At 38.1% G+C, this 14,554-nt stretch overlaps 1 long non-coding RNA gene across 7 annotated transcripts in view; it reads left to right on the top strand.

Moving 5' to 3' along the window:
- Positions 1 to 14,554, top strand: part of LOC116448293 — an 85,771-nt gene that overhangs the window by 51,336 nt on the left and 19,881 nt on the right. For all 7 annotated transcript variants that reach the window (XR_004241878.1, XR_004241877.1, XR_004241875.1 and 4 more), the window contains exons 3-5: positions 4,884 to 5,010; positions 6,222 to 6,531; positions 11,698 to 11,829. This is a non-coding gene — a long non-coding RNA (uncharacterized LOC116448293). The remainder of the gene's footprint in view (positions 1 to 4,883; positions 5,011 to 6,221; positions 6,532 to 11,697; positions 11,830 to 14,554) is intronic.

Here is a 14,554-nt window from a genome sequence, read left to right as displayed (position 1 = left end):
CATCAAAACCAATAGTAGAGTAAAAATGTTTGCAATGAAATTCCTAAGGACATTTTAAATTTCAATTAATATTGAGAATGGGTTTTTTAATAAGTCTTGGGTCAAGATGCATCATAAATCTATTTTCCACAGAGCACAGAAAATATATACTCATCCTGTCTTTGTGAAATGACTGGATCTAGTCTTACATCCAGCAGCCAGCTGAGGCTGCTTGTCTATTATAGTCTCTTCCACCATTCCTGACAAATGAACAAATAACTAGATGCCCTGGGAAACATTTTAAATAGAACTGTCTCCTGAAAAAGCAGTTACTGACAGAGACAGGTTCGATCCAGATCAAGGGAACCTGCTGTGGAGTAGAGAAGGTCAATACTGGTCACTGGCATTTTTATTTCTGATTTTTTTTTTTAAACTAAGCATAGGTAAAGATTATGATGAATAAAGTAAAGCAGAAAACAAGCAATCTATGAACTGAAGTGCATCCTCCTCTTATTAAACCTTATTGTGCTCTTAAAGCAGTAGCAGAAGCTGTTGCTATGAACTCTATCATACAAGAAGCTTTCAAAACAGCATTTTAAAACTATGTATTAGCTAGAAACCACTTTGCCCACAAATTCTGAAAGAGCTGAAAGTAGCTTTTGAAAAGGAGCCAATGTATTTCATGGCAGAAGAAATTAAATGCTATTTTTTACTTTTGAAGTATTTGATCAAAATCCAGTACTGAATATAGTGTCTTAAATTAATTCTGTTTAGAGTGCTTCTCTGCTGGTTACAACCTGGATCCTATAGCACTAACTTCCTCCCTCTCTTGTTGTGTTCTTTGGTGTATGCACGAGGATTCCGTGTTTCCAATGCCAGCTGGAGGTGCTAAGGTCATGTTCTTACCTTTGGAAACAAAGCATGGGTTTGTGGGAGCTGGACAGATCAAAACCATGATTGTTTTTATTTATTCTGTTTGAATAGCATCATTGGCTCTGACTTTGCTTAGCTGTGAAAATGGCTATTAAGAGAAAAGTCACCAAGACCAAATCAGCCCAGCAACAGCAAACTATAAAACAGAATTTGACAGGTTTTAGGAAGGAAGGCTAGCATTATAGCCCCAATATTCTTGATAGCCTTTGGCTAAGTTCAGGAATTTAGTCTTCAATATAATCAATCCTCTATAATCCACAAGTATTAAATTCATAGTTAGAATGTTGTTTTCTCCTTCCCAAACCTTTCATTTAACAAGAAGATCAGTAAGATGAAAGGCAGTTGTTACTGAGAACGGCCTTAGGGAAAGCAAAAAGAGCAAATCTGGAAAACAGATTCATATTTTTCTGGAAATGGGTAGTATTCATAAAACATTTAACAAGTTCAAGGTCAACTTGTTCTCCTTCTGTATACTATTCGTAACAGGCATTTGACAACTCAGTGTCAGTCAATCTAGTAGCCGAACTGAATATATTGGGCCATCCAGTTTAAATAAAAACTAAATCTTCATTGTGAAATGAACACAACAAATCCAAGAAGTGCAAAAGGCTTTCCTGTTTCTGAAATTTCAAATAAAATCAACAAATACAGTTACAAAGGAGAGGAAATAGGTCTATTTTTGATAAATAAGCAGATGTATGCATAAATGGCTAGAGATTATGGTCCTTCACACCGCAGTGGTGTTGTCTTCTCATCCTGAGCATTCCACAGATTTTTTTTGTCAGTATACTATGCAAAATTACCTAACATCAATATGATATTCATATTTTGCAGTTGCAATTACTCTGAACTTCTCTTTTCAGTCCCTATACAAGACCACCTTGGAGTTTATTCCCAGCATTGACTATTTCTCAATATGCTCGGGGATACAGTAAACGGTATCCCCTTGTGGCTCGTGTCCTACTGGAAAGTGAGGAGATTACACTCGTTGGATTGGAATAATGACATTTTCACCTGACTTCAAAACCTGGTGAAAATAGTAGCTCAGGGAGACACAGAGACATATATTTTGGAAATCCCAGGGATATTGAGTTTTGTATCTGTGCAAATTCTGAGGTTGGGTCCATTTTTAATTCTAATATTTTTCTTTTTAGTTACTGTCATCATGGATCTTAGAGAACTTATCCTTTGTCCATTCCAAAAAAATGGATAAACACGACTTATATCTATCTTTTGAAACAAATTCTTCTAACTAAAAGTTAATCTTATGTAGTGTATGTTGAAGACAGATGGTCCTAAACAACAAGCTTATACCTTTCCTCCACTACTTCCAAATGGCACAGCTATTTCTAACAGTGAAAGTGCATCATACCACCAATTGCCTTTTCTCTTTCAGCAAGACATACAATGAAAATCAGCTAGCAATTGTTTTGTGGGTGGGTTTGCAGATTAAAGATCAACTATAAATTGAGATGAGTATCAAGTTCGCAATATACTTTGTTCCTTTTTGGAAACCACTACCTGGTTTTGTTTTTGAAGCTGCCACAGGTTTTCAACAGGATTCTTACTCTAAGCACTCCGTATCTTTCATCAGCCAGCACCCACTGAATGACTACCAGGGATGTCAGTGTCAAATTCCTCTGCAGACGTCCAGCTGGATGTTGTACAGGGATTTAGCTGAAAGGGCTTGCTGCAGGAATGATGTTACTAAGCAGTTCCACCTTCCCCACTCTGCATCTTTCAAATATCAGCTATAAATATTTTTAATATGCTCATTATTTAAAATTTTAGACCTCCTGCCTAATTTTGTCAGGTGTTTTAGGCGGCTTTCTCGCTACAATTATAATGTATGTCTGCAGTCCAGGAAGACAGCTGAAAGCACAATGACTCTGGCTCTATATTTGGAAACATCTGCTGTTTCATTTCCATGATGCACAATGATGTGCAGCTCTGAGAGGAGGAACAAGTCTGGAAGAGGAGACATTAGTTTATGGTTAAATATTTTGATACTGAAATTGGGATTCCCTCTTATCTAATTCTCTGGTAATATTCCTCCTTTGAGTAAAGGATGCTGAAATAGTTTCTTAATGGTCCTGTGACTGTTTGCTGTGAAATAAATCCCAGCCCTAGCGAGGCAGCCCTTTCAGGTATCAGCAATTGGCTTCCTCCACATCATTTTGTCGTTCTTGAGAGAGAAGCATAGAGGCAATAAAGTGTGATATGGAGTGAAAACAACTAAATTGACTTAGGAGGGGCTTTGGTTTGAGGAGTCTCTAGATTTAAGGTGAGTTGTTGAGGATCTGGGAGAAGATTTGCTTTACTCTAAGTTCTATAAAGCAGTTGTGCCAAAACTCCATCATATAAAAGCCTAGTTGCATGTTCAGGAGAAGTTCCCTTTGAGTTGAGAAAATCTGGCAAAATTCTATGCATTATAGTGGTTTATTATTTTTTAATAGTCTGTCAGATAATTTGAGGAGAACAAAGCTGTGTGAATAATCATAGCAATGCTTTATGGGGGGCTAAGACAAATTGTAACACTTGGTGCTAGGGATAGTTTTGACTCTTATTCTCAACTGACCTAAAAAAGGGCCCTTCCATAGGTATTTCCATGGTGATCAGCTGTTGATCACTGTTGGATCCAGGACACGGATCTGAGGTCTGACCCAGTGCCATTACACCTATGGACATTTCTTCCAGATAAAAGGCTGGAGTTAAACCTTGTATGGCATCAGAATCAGGCCACATGTTTTTTTTCTTCTCAATAATGGTTATCAATGGAAAATTTAAATTAGAGCCAGGAGAGAGCATGGGGCTCAGGAGACCTGAGATAACACATCTGGGAAATGCTGTTTGGTATTCTTTGAGGTCAATTCAGTATCTTCTGAGCCTGTCTGTCTACAATAAGACTGTTAAGTGTATTGACAGAAATTTCAGAGAATGCTGAAAAATTTTATTTTTGAGAAGCCTTCATACAAATTGTATTTAAAATTCCCTTGTGTATTCATTATGTAGGAACTTTGTTATATGTTTTCTTCTAGAGCAATATAATTCTATTGGCCAGGAATTCCCAGCTTTAAAAGACTGGGCCATGAAGAGCTGCCTTATTTCTACAGAGAGAACAGGCTCTTTTTTTCCCCTCTTAAGTTTAGAACTTGGTGGAGTCTTTCTTCAGCAAAACTAAGAAGGTGCACATTTTGGTCTGGCAGATTCAATTTGATTTGTCAAATTTTCTGAATCTTTGTGATCAAAGCTACAAAGATCAAGCTATTCCATCACTTGAACTGAAAGTAATACAATAAAGTTTAATACAGCAACAATATTTTGCCCTAAACGTTATGTTAAGGCTGTCTATCAATAATTCAGCTCTTACATAAAATATTCTTCCAAATAAGATATTGAATGTCAAGAGCAAATGATTTTGTGGATATATTTTCAAAGAATATCAGTCTCTCTGTTTATGCCAATGAAGAGTGAAAGAAACCTGAGGGTGAGAAATAGAACAAGACAAGGTTTAGTGAAATATGTGGACTTGGAAGGAAAAATTATGAACATTTGGAGCAGTGGACCTATAGCATGGAATGTGTTTTAATAATTCTATTGCTTTCTTTTTTGCTAATGTTTTAAACCAACTTCCAACAGATAAAAAGTGACAAAATAAACTTTCATGGAAAAATATCCTCAAGAATGCAAGAAACGTAAAATAAGTGCGACATATAACGATGAAATGGGCTGTTCTAAAGTAAGGCTCCTAACCTGAGAGCTAAAAGTGGAAAAAAAAAAAAAAAGAATTATTACTTAAATCTCATTTAGGATATACAAAAGAATCAATATCTTGGGGAAAAAAAAAAAAAATCTATGAATTTGCCCTGAGGTGAAATACGAAGGTGATGGGAAAAGCTTCCATTGTAAGATGACTATATTATTCCCCGGCATTTCATAAAAGAATATTCCATGATATTTTCTCTTTACAGGTTGTTTCATGTTTGCTTGCATTATTCAGAAACATTTTGCATCTTCTCTTCCTAAATTGGCTAAAGAGGCATTGTCCAGCCATCTGTAAAGGCAGGACTGACTGCTTATACCACTGATTTGTAAGAGGTATGTTTGGTTTTGGAACGGTAAAAGTTTTGTCCCAAAAATTGCAGCATTGCCATCCCACACTTCAATAAAATATATCGAAAGTATCTAGAAATCATGAGAATGACTTCAAAGCTATGAGTTTGCAGCTCAGTGAGCACATTTGGTATGCCTGGCCTTCCTGGCTTTGTCGGTTTAGAAGTGACTTCCTAGATTTTTCTCACAATCATGAATAGAGTATTTTTTAAAAAGTGGATGATTTTACAGCCATGTGACTCTAGGAACTGATGCTTAAGTATGCCACAAGAAATTCAGATACTATGGTAACTAGTTCTAAGTGTACTGTTTGCTCACATGATTTTAAATGCCACCCTGAAGAAGAAGGTTAAAAACACCTAAATTCTTCTTGCCAAGGCTGCTTTTGTTTCTTAGAGAGATCAGCTGTGTCAGAATGAAATCTTCCCTCAGGCCATTTTTTTTATTAACAGCCAGATCACTTTAACTGCTACTTCTGGCAGTAAAATTTTTCATATCTGCATAAGAAACAATGAAGTTAAAGCCTCCTGGAGAAGAAGCTGCCAAAATCATGCTCTTGTCCTTCGGGATTGTTTCAGTGGGGTTCTGCCACAGGTGTTTCTTCAGGTGGGGAAATGGAAATTTATCCTGTGTCCTGAAAGCCACTACTGATAATATGTCTTTTTATCCACACTCATTTGTCTCTCTAGAGATCACCAGCACTATTACTGATAACACAACTTTATATTGCTTTAGGCAGCTTGTCAGCTTTTTGATCTTAACAATTATGAATGAAGGTTTTTATGTGGGCAGGAGACAAAAGGGAATATCACCTGAAAGTTTCTGAAAAGGGAGAATTATGGGACTACCCCACAAGTGAGAGGTAATATGTGGTCTCCAAGGGCCCCATCAAACTTTCCTGAGGAACAGCCACAGACCAAATAATCCCAGCACCGGATTGTTTCTCCAAAGGGAAATAATCGGTGTGACAATGAAAATGTGCCGGCCAAATGTACCATTGAGTACAGATGAGCCCGCTTCTTATTCCAAATAATAATGGTATGTTTTCAGATTTATGGTGTTGCTCCTTTTCTTCTTCTGCTCCATCACTTTACTCTTCCCCTCTCCTCCCCTGATGGCAGATAATATATAACCCATAAGATGTATTGGTGTGGGTATGATGCTGAGATGGGATTTTTGTTTCTTCATTCTTTTAGTAAGGGAAGCTGAACAGACACATATAGATGGATGGGTGAAGTGAAGTAGAATATTACTGAATAATCTTCAACCTTGAATGAGGAAAATGAGATACAGTATGCCTAATGTTTCATTGACATCCATGAAAAGAGACATGAAAACATCCAAAGCTCTCTCAGCAGAGGAAAGTTAAGGGGACCACATGCCGTACCACAGCTCCAGTGAGAACGGTGACCCTGGCAGGACAACAAGGATCCCATCCATGCACCTCTCCTGGTGTGGTCACAGGGAGAGGCTGTGCTTGGTGCATCAAGAACAAAATCCTGTTTGGTGAGTACTTACTGCAGTGCTTTCTTCTTATTTCTGTGCAAGAGGTAATATAGGACTCCATGTTTCTTAATTTCTGTAGTAATTTCATGATTATGTTTCCAAAAGAAAGGACGCCTTCTTATTTTCGTAATTAACAGGAAATACATGTTATACATTAAATGTGACACAAGAGAGATGAATTATGCAGTAAATTCTGTGTGTGCTGATCAGCACAAAGCCCAAGGCACATTCAGCAGAGTTGCTGTGAAGATCTGTAATGAGTTTCAAGTACATCATTTCCTGATGGAGGGTAAGAAAACATCCATCAATGCTAATTTTCCCACAGTTTCTAGCTTTTTATGAATACTTTACAGCTTACAAAAAAGATGAATTTCTAAAGTGCAACTTGAGGAAACTCTCTTAGTAATTAGAGAGTATTCCTAGCCAAAACTAATGAGGTCTGAACCTTAAACATGGGGATGGTTCAAAGTTGACAGCCCCAGCCTCTAATTTCTTCAAAAAGGTTAAATTAATTCCTTAAATCTGAACATGGATATTTTTTTTCTAGTTGAACCCCAAACCAGGATTATCATTGTGACTTCAAAAATGCAGAATTTGGATGTTGAGCTCATTCCTGATTCTGTACTAGTGTTGTACAGGATTAAGTGGTCTGAAAAAGCAAACTCCAATGAGATTGGGGCATCTTTACACCAAGCTCAAGGACTCTGTGAAGTGATGCTGACTTTATAGTGGAGCATATGACCATACATACAGCTCTTTTCTCTTCAGCCTCTGTCAAGATGTTGCAACAAAGATGTCCTGACATTTTAGGAGGGAGAAAATGGATTTTAGATACTGGCAAGGAGGGAGGGGCCACTTTTCTGATTAGGCAGTGGTCCATTTTATATTGAGAACTATCTACTTGATTGCAGGCTTCAAAGAACCCATATATAATATCTGGGAATATATTTCCAGCTGGTGTATGTTTTTTATTTAGTGAGATTAAGCATTAAATATATTTCATGGTTAATTAATAATATGCATTTCTATGTAGTATCAAAACAAATATAAATATATTAAATATAAAAAAAATTGTAACGGCTATACCAAGGTGCTTAACACCTTAAAACTCTGGTGATTTTAGAGAATTTAAAGGTTATCAGGTTAAGAGTTGTGAAGAGCTTTTAAAGAGAAGTTCTAAACTGATATGTGAGGAGGGTAAAACTTCTTATTAAAACTCACCCTCACTGGGAGCATCAGGTTGTTATTTTACTGCATGTGTTTCCTGCTTATGTCCCTCAGTTACGTTAAATGAAAGCTCTCTCAGAGGAGATCACTAATCTTATTCAATTAGAAGTTAAGGTTTTTTCCTGAGACAGAGACAGAATTTAAAATCAATGTTCAGGTTTCTTAATACAGACTACTTTCCAGCACCTGTCACTTGAACGAGAAGGCTTTTCTATATCCAGAGTAGATTTTATTTGATGAATCCCAGAATCAAAAGCCATAACCTACTGAACAGCCTGAGGGCTGGAGTCTGAACAGCAACAAACAAAATAATTTCAGATATATGAGAATAAATTGAAGCCTTGCTTAGAGAATTTAGACTTGAATTCTGCAAGACAATTCTCACTCTTCAGTTTTACATCCATTCCAAAGCAGAGCTTGTTTCAGTCATGTTTTTGTTAGCATTTACACTCATGGGAACAGGTTTCTTTCACAAAGGAAGAACTGTACCTTTCATGAGGTGCAGCTTCTCATGACCAACAATACTGCAGAGACACATTCATCCTCTCTGAAACATTTCAGCTGTTTGGACAAGGCAGAAACAATTCCATGGGACTGCAAGACTAAGTTATGAAAAGCAAACACTCACTCTGGATTACTCTGGCTTCTACAAAGAAATTAAGTAACGAATTTTTTTCACCCTAATTCACCAGTGATCACTGTGACTATTCAGACGAAGCAGGATAGGTTCTTTCATATGCTGTTATTAGCAAGAAAGGCTAATTATTCTTGCTTAAGGTAGGCAAAACCAAGTTGTTGAGTTCTGGTACTAATAAAAAACTATTTTGTGATCCAATAAGGGACTGGACTAGAACACTGAATACCATTCACTTATCTTTGAAGCAAACAGAACTTTTGTAGTGTAATACTACACTCGTTTCCCTGCTTAGTAGTTAGCATGTCAAGTGTTCACACTGGACCTTAAAATGAGTTAGAAAGCTCAGGAGTATATCAACATTTACAGCATAAAACTGTCTTCTCTTTGATCATTCAAGCTTTCCATCACTCTAGGTGGTCCTAACTAATAAGGAACTGTGATCCTCTTCACTACTTGATTCCAGTAGCCACACAACAGACCACATGCAGTTAGTGCTTGCCATTAGTGTTTCAGTCAAATACCAACACTTATCTACAGATTTATGCTCCTTTTAATTACATATTTATAAATCATGTCACTATATGTATGGGGAATAAAAATGTCTCTTTTAAGGATTTGAACATTCTGCATCTTTTTCTTTGGGATTTTTTTTTCCCTCAAAGCAAAAACCTGTGCAAGTTATTTAATGTATCTAATATGTGTTATTTAGCAGGGGCACTGCTCTAAGTGCTCCATAAACGTGTACTATGAAAAATAGAACTCTCTAATTTTCTCCAGATATTTATATGAAGTTCTTTGTATAAGAATCTGGTTTACAAATCTGACATAGCTGTGCGATGCCCAAAATGTCATCATTCGATCCCATCTCTATGCTTCAGCAGCCCTCGTCTGCCTGGTTATGGATGGTGAGCACTAACAGCTCTACTCATTTTTTGTGCTGAGAACTCTGAAAAACACACCTGCAGAGGGGGAGGTGGCACTCAGAATTAAATACATGCTTCTGGTAACATTCTTCTCCCAGGCAGCTATTCCATAATGAGTTTAGTATGATTTTGAGTCTTATGTGTTCTGTCTCAGTAAAGGAGAAGCTGTGGCCATAGGATAAGAGTCCCGTTGAGCAGATACCCAGGTGTGGAACAAAGATGTATGTATGTGCCGTTTAGGTTTTAGGGTTTAATGACAAATTAGAAGGGCTGATAATGAAATTCTTATGTTGAAAATGCCTTATGAAAGGAGTTAAAAGCAACTTTAACCAGGCAAATCCTCCTCAAATATCTATCCTGTATACATATAAAAAACCTGCTAAATTTGAGATTATTGAGAACGAAGAAGTTGCTGAAGGGAAACTTTGTTTTATAACTGATCTCTATGAAACCTTAAGCTCCGTCTTGCTTTGATTAGATGTTCTTTGGCTGATCTCATGATCTTAGAAAATACATGTTTGTGATTAGGTCAGGTATGTAAGTTAAAGCAAGCCCTTTTGATGCATAAATAATTCTTATTTTAGAGGTTTATGATAGTAACCCCCTCTCCCAAATCTTATGCAGGCAGGAATTTGTCACGATCGCCCCAGGATATAAATGGTTTGCATCTTATGGGTAAAGAATGGTCATTGGTTCCTGCTGTAGTGTCTACAGCACCTGAGGTTGAGCCTTGCTCCCGACCCAGTTATTGCTTTGGGATACCTGGTTAGGCTGGATTATCCGACTGTGGGTTTTTCTGGTGTCCTGACTGTCTCAGGCAGAGTGTCAGCAATCTGAAGCACTGAGCGCTTCTTTTAAGGGCTAGTCAGCTGAAAAACAAACATTAAAAAAATGTAATCTTTTTAGTTTAATTGCCATAATTCAGTCCCATAATTCCACACATTCCTTAGAGTTTGGGTTAAACCCCTCTGGCAGTTATATGCTAGTGAAGCACACAGATTTGAGATTCATTTTCTTCCATTTTAATACAGAAGTGTAAATTTTGAATAATTGTGAAAGATATGAACTTAAAGAGGGAAGATGTCTGCTCTAAGAGAGGAAAGACACAATGGATTTGCTCTGAACTGCCTGGGATCATTTAAAACCAATGAATTAAAAATCAGATGGTCGGTGAGGGCTATAATTTACACTACAGAGGTGATAAAGCCTTTTGTGTTCCTATTTGCAAAGAAACCATTAAGCTACAGTGATTTTTGATTTTTTTTCTTCCCACCAGGGAGAAATGTGAAACTCAATTTTACCCCCGATTGGTAAGGTGCTAATTTGTCTGACAAGTTGTTGGAATCTCAGCATGTTTGAGGTATCCTTGATGTATCAACACCTTCATGCTGAATGAAGGATGCCTTTAATGTGTAAATGTTTAGTACATATCCTATATCTCATTAGCCAAGAACAATACAAACCACACACAGGCAAGAAGGGTCAGAAGCAAGCTCCAGTCAAAGAGAAAAATCTTTTATGTTCTAATTAAATGAGCAAACATTTGGAATACATCTTTTTTGCAAATAGTTTATCAAAAAATACACTTGAAATTCACAGCCTCACTTGAGTTCTAAAGCCCTGGTGAGTCTAATATCAAATTATATTAGATTTGAGTCCAAGTGCCATATAACACTGATGTCTCCAAGTTCTTCTTACTGCATGCAATACCACAAACTATAAAGAATAGTAGAAGAAAAGCAGTTGTTTATAAACCCACAAAGGTATCCTTCTCCAAACTGCCCCTGTTAGTCTAAACCTTTGTAAATTCTATGTAACTTTAGATATTTATCTTCATTGACTCTGTTGTGGAAATGACAAATTTTCTAGGGAGAGCTGCAGGATGCTGGTGGGGTGGAGCAAGTTCTTTGCTGGATGTCTTCTAATTGGACTCACCTGATTGTGGGACAAGAAAAGCGATGGCTCTGGATGAGGATGCGGAGGATGTGTTCACACACTCTCAAATGGTTTTCCACCCTGGCTCTTCTTCAGGGAGAGCCTCTTGTTCTCTCTACACCAAAGCATAAGGTAGACATGGGCTCACAGGGTGAAACACAGAACTGCTCCATTTGGAGACCTTGGAGATGGACAGCTGTCCTGCCCAGCCTTTGCTGTGGCCCTTGCCAGCACTGCCTTCCCTGCAGGCCATGTAGGCACACTGGTGTGCTGCAAACTTCTGGCTGGCTGTGTTCTGACACTGCACACGAGAGATTAGAGAAGCTCTTTTCACTACTATTTATCCACATTATATTACATCAGTCTCACGTTTGTCTGTTCAGTTGTAATTGAGCCCTGGTCCTGTGCATGGGTTCATTCCTTCTTTCTGCTTTTGTTTTCCAGAGGTTGATTTCTTTGAACTGCTGAAACCTGATGACTTGCAATCAAGTGATTGTCTGTGAAACAATAAGGTCAGCAGTGCGAAGATTCAGGTTTTCTGCCTCTAAATGCAGACTGCTGTGCTGGGCCACTGAGGTGAGTCTGACTGAAGCTCATTGCCTGAATGAAGAATGGAGTGGGAGGAAAGGGATTAAAAGTACCTGGAGACATGTAGAGCTGTTAATACAGTGTCTGTCCACTTTGATAGCTGGGGGAAATACGCTGCATAAACTTACAATAGATGTGACTGACAAATGTCAGTTTCTTGTTAAACGTTAAAGCCCTGATGGACCCTGAGGCTGGAATTCTAAGCCCCATATGCTGCCATGCAACCTTGCAAAAAGATCAAGAACATTTACAAGCCCAGTCATAAGATCAGTTTTTCCAATGAAGGTATAGTAGGAGTTTAGGGGATTTTTGTGGGTTTTTTGTATTGGTGTAGTTTTACAAATACCAAGAATATTATATTTATTTTTATCTGGGGAAATATAAATTCACAAGACTTGCATGAATTACAGCAGTGTTACAGGGTGACATGCTTTGATATGAAATGCACGTTTGGATTCAGTTCCTGATAGGTACGAAATCGAGGCTTCTCAGCTGGATCTCAAAATATGGATTGTGCAGCAGCTCTAAACAATTTGGGTGACTTCTGTGCAGATGGACACATTATATGGACTATACAGAAACTGGCACCACATCTACCCTTCAGTCTAACCTGTCCTAAGTGGATCGATGGTGGCTAATATATGCATTTAATTTGGTTTCCATGAGTAAAGCAGGACCTTACAGAGGCTCAATTGCACCCAAGTTTATGTTGCACTCCCAAAAGAAAACAAATGCAAGGGTGAGGCATTTAATTGGTGAAATGATGCAAAGGGAGGTATTTCCCCCAGATTTTGACAAACTGGCCTAAGTATGATCCCAAAGAACACTGAGGTATTCAGATATCACACAGACAGTTACATAAACATGTGTCTGCTGTTCTCTGACGAAATAACAGAGAATAATATATCTGTGAATATGTTTACACACACACAAAAAAAGAGATTTGTCCAATACGCTGGTAGGGCTGGGCTAACAGTACCCCACTGAGAGTAGCAATGAGTGTCTGGGTCAGTGGGTGAGTGCAGAGCTGTGTGGGAATGGCTTTATGGGGCCAGCTCATAGCACCGTGGAGTCTGGGTTAGAAGGCAGGGTGAGCTATTCATAGTCAAGAACTTGCACAGAGCAATTAGCCCTCAGAGAAAAGAGAAAATGCTTTTTGACTAAAAGATTGAAGCTTCTTTTGTGCTTTGAGGCTATCATCTCATGACCAGTTTGTCTGAAATTACTGCTAGAGTGATTACGAGAGTGTTGTGGCAAGGATTCCAAGTTCACAAGACAAACCCCACACAAACCAGCCACAGCAGCTGGGTGTTCTATGTCTGACTGGCTGGCTGGTGAAAGCTCTTGGATTAGTCAGCTTGTGTAAATACTCGTGATCATGAAGTTGCTGTAGGCTTTACAGAACTTCACTGTGTTGGTCTCAAATTCATGCATCTACTACTAAAACAATTTTCTAAGTACTGTTAAATATTTTCCTTGTATTAGTGTCTCAAATAAGACAAGCTGCAAGAATTAGCCAGTGATGACAAGGCTCAATTTCTGCCTGAAATTAAATTAGCTGGCATAAATTTGATAAAACCCTATTGTAATGAGGATTTTTGTTGAGAGTGACCAAAACATGTTACAGGAAGGAACACAACAAATAAGTAAATATAGAAAGAAAAGGCTAGGAAGATAGAGCAGCTATGTCAACATATTTTGTATGGACAGTTTGACTTTCTTGCTGTATTAATTTACTTTGTCACACAGTTTCATGTCACAGTAGAAATAATCTTAACAGGAACAAAATTCTGTCACTGACATAAAACAACAGCAATGCAATTCACATGTTTAACTTCAATTTAGGTACCTGTACTAAAAACAGCAGGAGTTGGAGGAACTTGAATAGACTTGCAGATTGTTCTGTTCAAACACAGTTTTTCAACTCTAGAGATAAAGCTCTGGTTTTGTTAAGGTAATGATCACAGAGCACTTGTCTAAACCTTTTCCTAATTGATAGAAGTAAATATTCATCTCAGATCTGAATCCAACCCTCAGACGCCTACATATTTCTTGGTGCAGATATTGAAAAAATTGCAGGACTGCATGTGCAGAATTGGGAAATCAGACCTGGGTCCTTGGATTTGCTCCTGGGCCATAAGCATATGCAAAGCAAAGCACTGCTGGTTTCCTCTGGCTCATTTCTAGTTTTGGGATTCTAGTAGTCGATGCTAAATGCAAACCCCTCAGTGCTGATCCCTCCTACATTTCCATTTGCAGCTGCACATTCTGAATGCTGTGAAAGCAGATCTCAGAACACAGTGTGATCTGCAAACATATACATGATAGATGAGCCACAGGAACTGTTCAGGTTTGGAATGGGTATCACAGCTCACAAAAAAGCTGTATTTTGAAATGAACATGTGAAGATGTATGAAAAGATAAATGAGTCCCTTGGCTTTTGTGAAGCATTTTGCCCCCAATACCGAAATGTCACTGCCTAAACAAAGTCACAAAATTTATTGTCCCTATCTCTCATTAAGGGTGGTTGCCTGCATAATATTGGGATCAGCCGTAGCTAAGACAAAAATCACACTTATCCCAGATCCATATTCTACCCTAGTGCTGCTGGGAAGGTCTGACAAAGTCTCTCCTTGTTTCTGGGCATTTTACATTGAAGCATCAATGGTGCAATTTCAGGTAACAATTGTTTGCAGTGCTGAAAATGCTGCCA

Source organism: Corvus moneduloides, chromosome 9, assembly GCF_009650955.1.
Source record: "Corvus moneduloides isolate bCorMon1 chromosome 9, bCorMon1.pri, whole genome shotgun sequence".
In the NCBI taxonomy this organism is placed as follows: domain Eukaryota; kingdom Metazoa; phylum Chordata; class Aves; order Passeriformes; family Corvidae; genus Corvus; species Corvus moneduloides.
Note: the sequence above shows the minus strand (reverse complement) of the source record. Positions and strands in the feature narration are given on the sequence as shown.